At 40.9% G+C, this 6,864-nt stretch overlaps 1 pseudogene across 1 annotated transcript; it reads left to right on the top strand.

Annotated features, from left to right (window-relative positions):
* The first annotated feature begins 5,766 nt into the window (after positions 1–5,766).
* Positions 5,767–6,826, top strand: LOC105508803 (annotated as a pseudogene). The gene has a single exon (XR_001001336.1). The product of XR_001001336.1 is annotated as a calmodulin pseudogene (transcript).
* Positions 6,827–6,864: the final 38 nt, after the last annotated feature.

Here is a 6,864-nt window from a genome sequence, read left to right as displayed (position 1 = left end):
CAATGGCATGATCTCTGCTTACTGTAACCTCCACTTCCCAGGCTCAAGGGATCCTCCCACTTCAGCCTCTCGAACAGCTGGGACTTACAGGTGCATGCCATTATGCCCAGCTAATTTTTTGTATTTTTTGTAGAGACAGAGATTTCTGCATGTTGTCCAGGTTCATCTTGAACTCCTGGACTCAACTGATCCGGTCACCTCGGCCTCCCAAAGTGCTGGGATTACAAGTGTGAGTCACCATGTCCAACCTATTTTTAGTTTTTTGAGGAACTCCAAACTGTTCTCCATAGTGTTTGTAATTTCCATTTCCACCAACAGTGGACGAGGGTTCCCTCTTCTTCACATCCTCACCAGCAGTTGTTATTGCCTACCTTTTGGATAAAAGTCACTTTAACTGGGGTGAGATAACACCTCATTATAGTTTTGATTTGCATTTCTCTGATGAATAATGATGCTGAGCACATTTTCACATTTTCATATGCCTGTTTGCCATTACATTCAATGACTTTAACTGATACTCTTCTTGTTGTTAGCATTGCCTCCAAGTCTCTAAACAGGAGAAAAAAACAATAACGTTTAGGAATTATCTACTGATTTCTCAGTATGGAAACTGAGGGTTTTGATTCTCTTTCTTCTCTCTGTCCCTGTCGCACATGCACACACTTTTCATTCCTCTGTCCTCCTCATATATAGTATTTTTGAATAAGTGTTTTTTGAATTTTGAATAAGTATTTTGAATTCAGTGTTACATAATTATGACTATGCAAATGCAATCTATGAACCATATAGAATCCCATTATTACTTTTCCTTTCCAATTATTTCTGTTTTGCCTGGAGTTACTAATTTTACTGTTTCCTATTTGCTCAGAATTCATTTTTCGTATCAGCAATGAAACCCAAATTTCACCATTTCCCCAAATCTTCTCAATATTTATTACACTTATTACATCCCCCATCATTTCAATTTCTTGCAGTGCTCTCCCAACTACACCTTCTGACATGGTGCAATCTAGAATGGCCACCCAATATGTCTGGTACATTGCTGACATCCTGGAATCTCTCTTCACCATCATCCTAAGGCTATTCTGTTTCCTGACTCTAGCATATTTATTTTTCTTGGTTTACTGCAAGTATAAGCTCCAATAGCTTCCTGAGAAAGGCTGTATGGAAGACACATTTTTTGAGACATTGCACATCTGAAAATGCTTTTCTTCTATGCTCACAGCTGATTTATAATTTGGCTGGAAGTAGGGCCTGAAAACATTTTCCTTCAGAGTTTCAAAGCCATTACTCCATTGAATTTCTGCTCCCAAAGTTTCTATTGAGGACTGAAACCATTCTAATTAATGATCCTTTGTAAGTGGCATATTTCTGCCCTCTGCAAGGTTTTAAGCTCTTTCTTTAGTTCCATGTTCTGAAAGTACATTATGATATGAGCATAGGACTATTTTCACCCATTGTGTAATTATGATGAGTACACGGTGCCTGCTTTTCAGTCTGGAAACTCACATTTTTCCATTCTGGGAATTTTTCTTGAATTCTTTATTTGACCATCCCTTTCCCTTTTGTTCTCTTTTCTCTTTCTGAAATCCCTATTATTTAGACTTTCTCGACTGTTCCTCTCATTTTCTCATCTTTTCTCTCCTATGTTTCCATCTCTTTGTCTTTTCACTCTACTTTGGGGAAAGCTTCTTCAACTTTCCAATTCCTCTACTGCGTTTTTCACTTTTGCTGTTATATTTTTAATTTCCAACTGCTCCTTTTAGTCCTCTGAATATAACTTTTTTTTAGCATCCAGTACTTATTTCATTGTTGCAATATCCCTTTTTTTTAATCTCTCTGGGCATTTAATGATAATTTTGTCTCTCCCTCTCTCTTATAAATTTTCTTCTCCTTACATAATCTGTTTCTTCCAAGTTGCCTTTTTTTATTTTTTTTTCTGTTTATTTGGTTTTCGTTTTGTCTTTCCTGTTAGAACCTTTGTGCAGATGTCTAGTAATCCTTGGCCATCTGCTCATCTGAGGAACAGGGAACTAAAACGCTGATTGGTGATTGGTAGCTCTGAATGCCCAGGTGGGACTTCTTGAGAGAAGAGTTTCACTATATGACATGGTCACACCGCACCATTTGGTTGGAAAACCCCAATATTCATATCTTTGGATCTTTCTCTCTTGAGATGGTCAGACTCTTCAGAGAGACTTCTCCAGTCTCCTGCTGAAGGTTCCAGGCCTGGATGCCATCTTTCCTGGGGCATCCAGTCTGCATACACTCAATCGCCTTGTTTGTGTTCAGTCCTCCATTCTCAGCTGGGCCTGATGCCATCTCCAAAGAATAAAGCTCCAGTCTCTGCAGGAGTGCAGGGAAAGAAGAGACTGTCTGGAGAGCTGACTGCTTCCTCAACAAACTCTCAACTGATCCTCTTTATTTCCTTCTCCCTTCACACACACACGCACACACACTCCACTCCAGATTCACCTGATGTCACCAATTCCTGTACTTCGGAATGTTTTCTCTTCTGCCCACTTAAGATGTAGTTTTCTCAAGTTTGCCTTCCTGCTCTCACCATTGTTACTGTTGACTTCTCTCCCCTTTGCCTCATCCATGAGTATTGCCTTTAAAAAGTACCTTTATTGGCATTCTGTGAGGTGTCAAGAAGGAGCAAAAGTAGATGTGTGTTTTCACTCTGACATCTGTGTCCTGCAGTCCATATTCTATGTCTGTTTAATGTCTGTCTTGCCCTTCTAGAATATGAACTCCAGAAAGGCAGAGACTTTGGTCACTTCCATATCCTCAGCACCTAGAAGAGTGCTCCCGGCACACAGTAGAGCTCAGTAGTTGTTGAAAAATAAATGAATAAATGTCAGAAGGAAAGAAATTTCCTCCAGTCTACTTTTATTTTGTGATTTATTTAATCTTCAGTTCTCAAGTTCATCATGACTTTTTTTCTTCTCAGCTATGTCCCTTTCACCCAAAAGACCTCCCACTTCACTGTTTTCCAAGCTTTATTTTTTTCCTGGCAGCTTTTTCTTTTTCTTGGCTGGCTCTTAACTGTTCCTCTCTCTTTCTGCTACCTGGCATTGTCTTCAGTCTTGTTTTCCATGAGGGTGGTTGATTTTTCACCCAGTAAAGCACACCTCTACATTTGCAGGCACTAGGGGAACACAAGATCCTAGATCCTCTGGAAAAATTTAACTTAACTCCTTTTTAAAAATCAAGATTTCTATCGAAGACTCTAAATCAAGCTAGGCGGAAAAAAAAAAACGAAAAGGACAACCAAATTACCAGAGTGCCTGGAGCAGGTGGGTTAATAAGACGAGATCTGGGAAAAGGGAATTTGAGAGATTATTGGAAGGGAAAAAGAACTAAGCTTTCAGACAAAGAAAAGTCAAATTAATATAGTGCTCACATTCACCCTTATCCTTCCATGCCTGTTAGTAAAAAACAGGGCTAAAATGGAAAAAAAGGAAATTGTTCACTTTTTTCTTTCATTAAGAAAATATTTATCGAATTTTCTCGTATGTTCCAGCAGTAGGTGAACAAATCATATCTTTTCCAATGATAGAGCCTAGTGGGAGATTCAGACCATAAACCAGAAAACAAACGAAATAAATATTTACAAACAGCAGCAGGTGCTATGAGGGAAGGAAGTAGGATTCAGTAACAGAAGATAATGGAGGGGATTCTTTAGATGGGGATGGGCAGTGATGGCTCCTCTGAGAAAATATGGTAAACATATCTTTTTGGATGCATTCCTAATATTTATTTCCTACTTCTTCTGCCAAAAGTACTGTCCATCCTCTGGGAGTTAACCCCTCCCCAAAGCCTCCATGTTGTTTGGTCATGCACAATTCCATCATCAGCTCTGGGGGAGGGGAAATATCCTGATTGGCTGAAGCAAATTTAGTGCTGCCCCTGGAGTGTCCCGCTCCTAAAGGGATTGGTTTAGCTGTGGCGTGTGATGCAGTTTAGGCCAATGAGCCAGAATGAATCCCTGGACTTCAGCAGGAACTGCCAGAAGGATCTCTCTTTTTCTCTGGAGATTATGGGGTCCTTCAAGGCATAAATGAAGCCTGTCTTGAGGCCAGCACTTGTTTCAGGACTTGTTAGATATATGAGTCGGTAGATTCCCTTTATTATTTGGGGTATTTCAAGTGGGAGTTTCTTATTTGCCATCAAAACAAAATCATCGCAACCACCGAAGGAATGGCTTTTTTTTCTCTCTCTTTTTTTTTTGTAACGGAGTCTGGCTCTTTTGCCCAGGCTGGAGTACAGTGGCCTGATCTCCGCTCACTGCAACCTCTGCCTCCCGGTTCAAGCTATTCTCCTGCCTCAGCCTCCCGAGTAGCTGGGACTACAGGCGCCCGCCACCACGTCCGGCTAATTTTTTGTATTTTTAGTACAGATGGGGTTTCACCGTGTTAGCCAGGATAGTCTAGATCTCCTGACCTCGTGATCTGCCCGCCTGAGCCTCCTAAAGTGCTGGGATTACAGGCGTGAACCACCGCGCCCGGCCAGGAATGGCATTTAAGCTAAAAACTGAGAAACAGCTAACCAGGACAGAAGAGGAAGTAGGAGTATTCCAGGCGCAGGAACCAGCCCTGAGAAAGCCTGGGAGGAGAAAAATCTTAGTGTGTCAGGGAACTAAGAAGAGGCCCCGGTGTGGGAACCACAGCAAGCGAGAGAGAGCTGTGACCAGATTGGCAGGCAGGGGCCAGCACATGCCTTGTGGGTCATGGGCAGGAATTTGGATGCTTGGATTTTATTCTAGGGAAATAGGAAGCCCCACTCTGATTCATGTTTCAGAATGATGTGCTTGCTGAGTGAAAAATGGATTGGATAAAGGTAAGAATGGAAGAGGGATAACACAAGGGGGACTCTGTGGTTATCCAGGCAAGAGAAGAAGACAGTTGATTGAGCTAGGGTAGGGTAGTGAAATGGAGCATAACAAGCAACTGGATAGTTTTGTGTTCATTTATTTGTTCATTCATTTATTCAGCCACAGGTATGAAGAGTTTAGGTACCATCGTATAAAACTGAGAACCTAAAGATGAAAGTACACTTTCCCTATCCACAAGGTGATTTCCGTTTAGAGGAAAAGTGCCAGGTGAAAAAATATAACAAAACAAAAAAAGTGCTGTGATGGAGATAACGACAAGATGCAGTAGGGACATGGAGAATGAACCACTAAGTTGGCCTGGGAAAATCAGCTACGGCTTCTTAGAAATAGAGACTAGAGGCCAGGCACAGTGCCTCACACCTATAATCCCAGCAGTTTGGGAGGTCGAGGCAGGCGGATCACTTGAGGTCAGGAATTCGAGACCAGCCTGGCCAGCACGATGAAACCCCGTCTCTACTAAAAATACAAAAGTTAGCCTCGCATGGTGGCATGAGCGTGTAATCCCTTGTACTCAGGAGGCTGAAGCAGGAGAATCGCTTGAACCTGGGAGGTGGAGGTTGCAGTGAGCTGAGATTGCGCCACTGCACTCCAGCCTGGGCGTCAGAGCGAGATGAAAGAAAGAAAGAAAGGAAAGACGACAGAAAGAAAGAAAGAGAGAGAGACAAGAAAGAAAGAAGAAAAGAAAGAAAGAAAGAAAGAAAGAAAGAAAGAAAGAAAGAAAGAAAGAAAGAAAGAAAGAAAGAAAGAAAGAAAGAAAGAAAGAAAGGAAGGAAGGAAGGAAGGAAGGAAAGAGAGAGAGAATTAGTCCAAGTGGAGCGAGTGAGCTGACTGGTTGTGTGGTCGTCTCCGAAACCGGTAGCGCTTGCAGCATGGCTGACCAACTGACGGAAGAGCAGATTGCAGAATTCAAAGACGCTTTTTCACTATTTGACAAAGATGGCAATGGAACTATAACAACAAAGGAATTGGGAACTGTAATGAGGTCTCTTGGGCAGAATCCCACAGAAGCAGAGTTATAGGACATGATTAATGAGGTAGATGCTGATGGTAATGGCACAATTGGCTTCCCTGAATTTCTGACAATGATGGCAAGAAAAATGAAAGACACAGACATTGAAGAAGAAATTAGAGAAGCATTCTGTGTGTTTGATAAGGATGGCAATGGCTATATTAGTGCTGCAGAACTTCGCCATGTGATGACAAACCTTGGAGAGAAGTTAACAGGTGAAGAAGTTGATGAAATGATCAGGGAAGCAGATATTGATGGTGATAGTCAAGTAAACTATGAAGAGTTTGTACAAATGATGACAGCAAAGTGAAGACCTTGTACAGAATGCGTTAAATTTCTTGTACAAAATTGTTTATTTGCGTTTTCTTTGTTTGTAACTTATCTGTAAAAGGTTTCTCCCTACTGTCAAAAAAATACGCATGTATAGTAATTAGGACTTCATTCCTCCATGTTTTCTTCCCTTATCTTACTGTCATTGTCCTGAAACCTTATTTTAGAAAATTGATCAAGTAACATGTTGCATGTGGCTTACTCTGGATATATCTAAGCCCTTCTGCACATCTAAAGTTAGACGGAGTTGGTCAAATGAGGGAACATCTGGGTTATGCCTTTTTTAAAGTAGTTTTCTTTAGGAACTGTCAGCATGTTGTTGTTGAAGTGTGGAGTTGTAACTCTGCGTGGACTATGGACAGTCAACAATATGTACATAAAAGTTGCACTATTGCAAAACGGGTGTATTATCCAGGTACTCGTACACTATTTTTTTGTACTGCTGGTCCTGTACCAGAAACATTTTCTTTTATTGTTACTTGCTTTTTTAAACTTTGTTTAGCCACTTAAAATCTGCTTGTGGCACAATTTGCCTCAAAATCCATTCCAAGTTGTATATTTGTTTTCCAATAAAAAAATTACAATTTACCAAAAGAAAAGAAAGAAAGAAAGAAAGGAAGGAAGGAAG

Source organism: Colobus angolensis, unplaced genomic scaffold (genome assembly GCF_000951035.1).
Source record: "Colobus angolensis palliatus isolate OR3802 unplaced genomic scaffold, Cang.pa_1.0 Scaffold168, whole genome shotgun sequence".
Taxonomy (NCBI): Eukaryota; Metazoa; Chordata; class Mammalia; order Primates; family Cercopithecidae; genus Colobus; species Colobus angolensis.
Note: the sequence above shows the minus strand (reverse complement) of the source record. Positions and strands in the feature narration are given on the sequence as shown.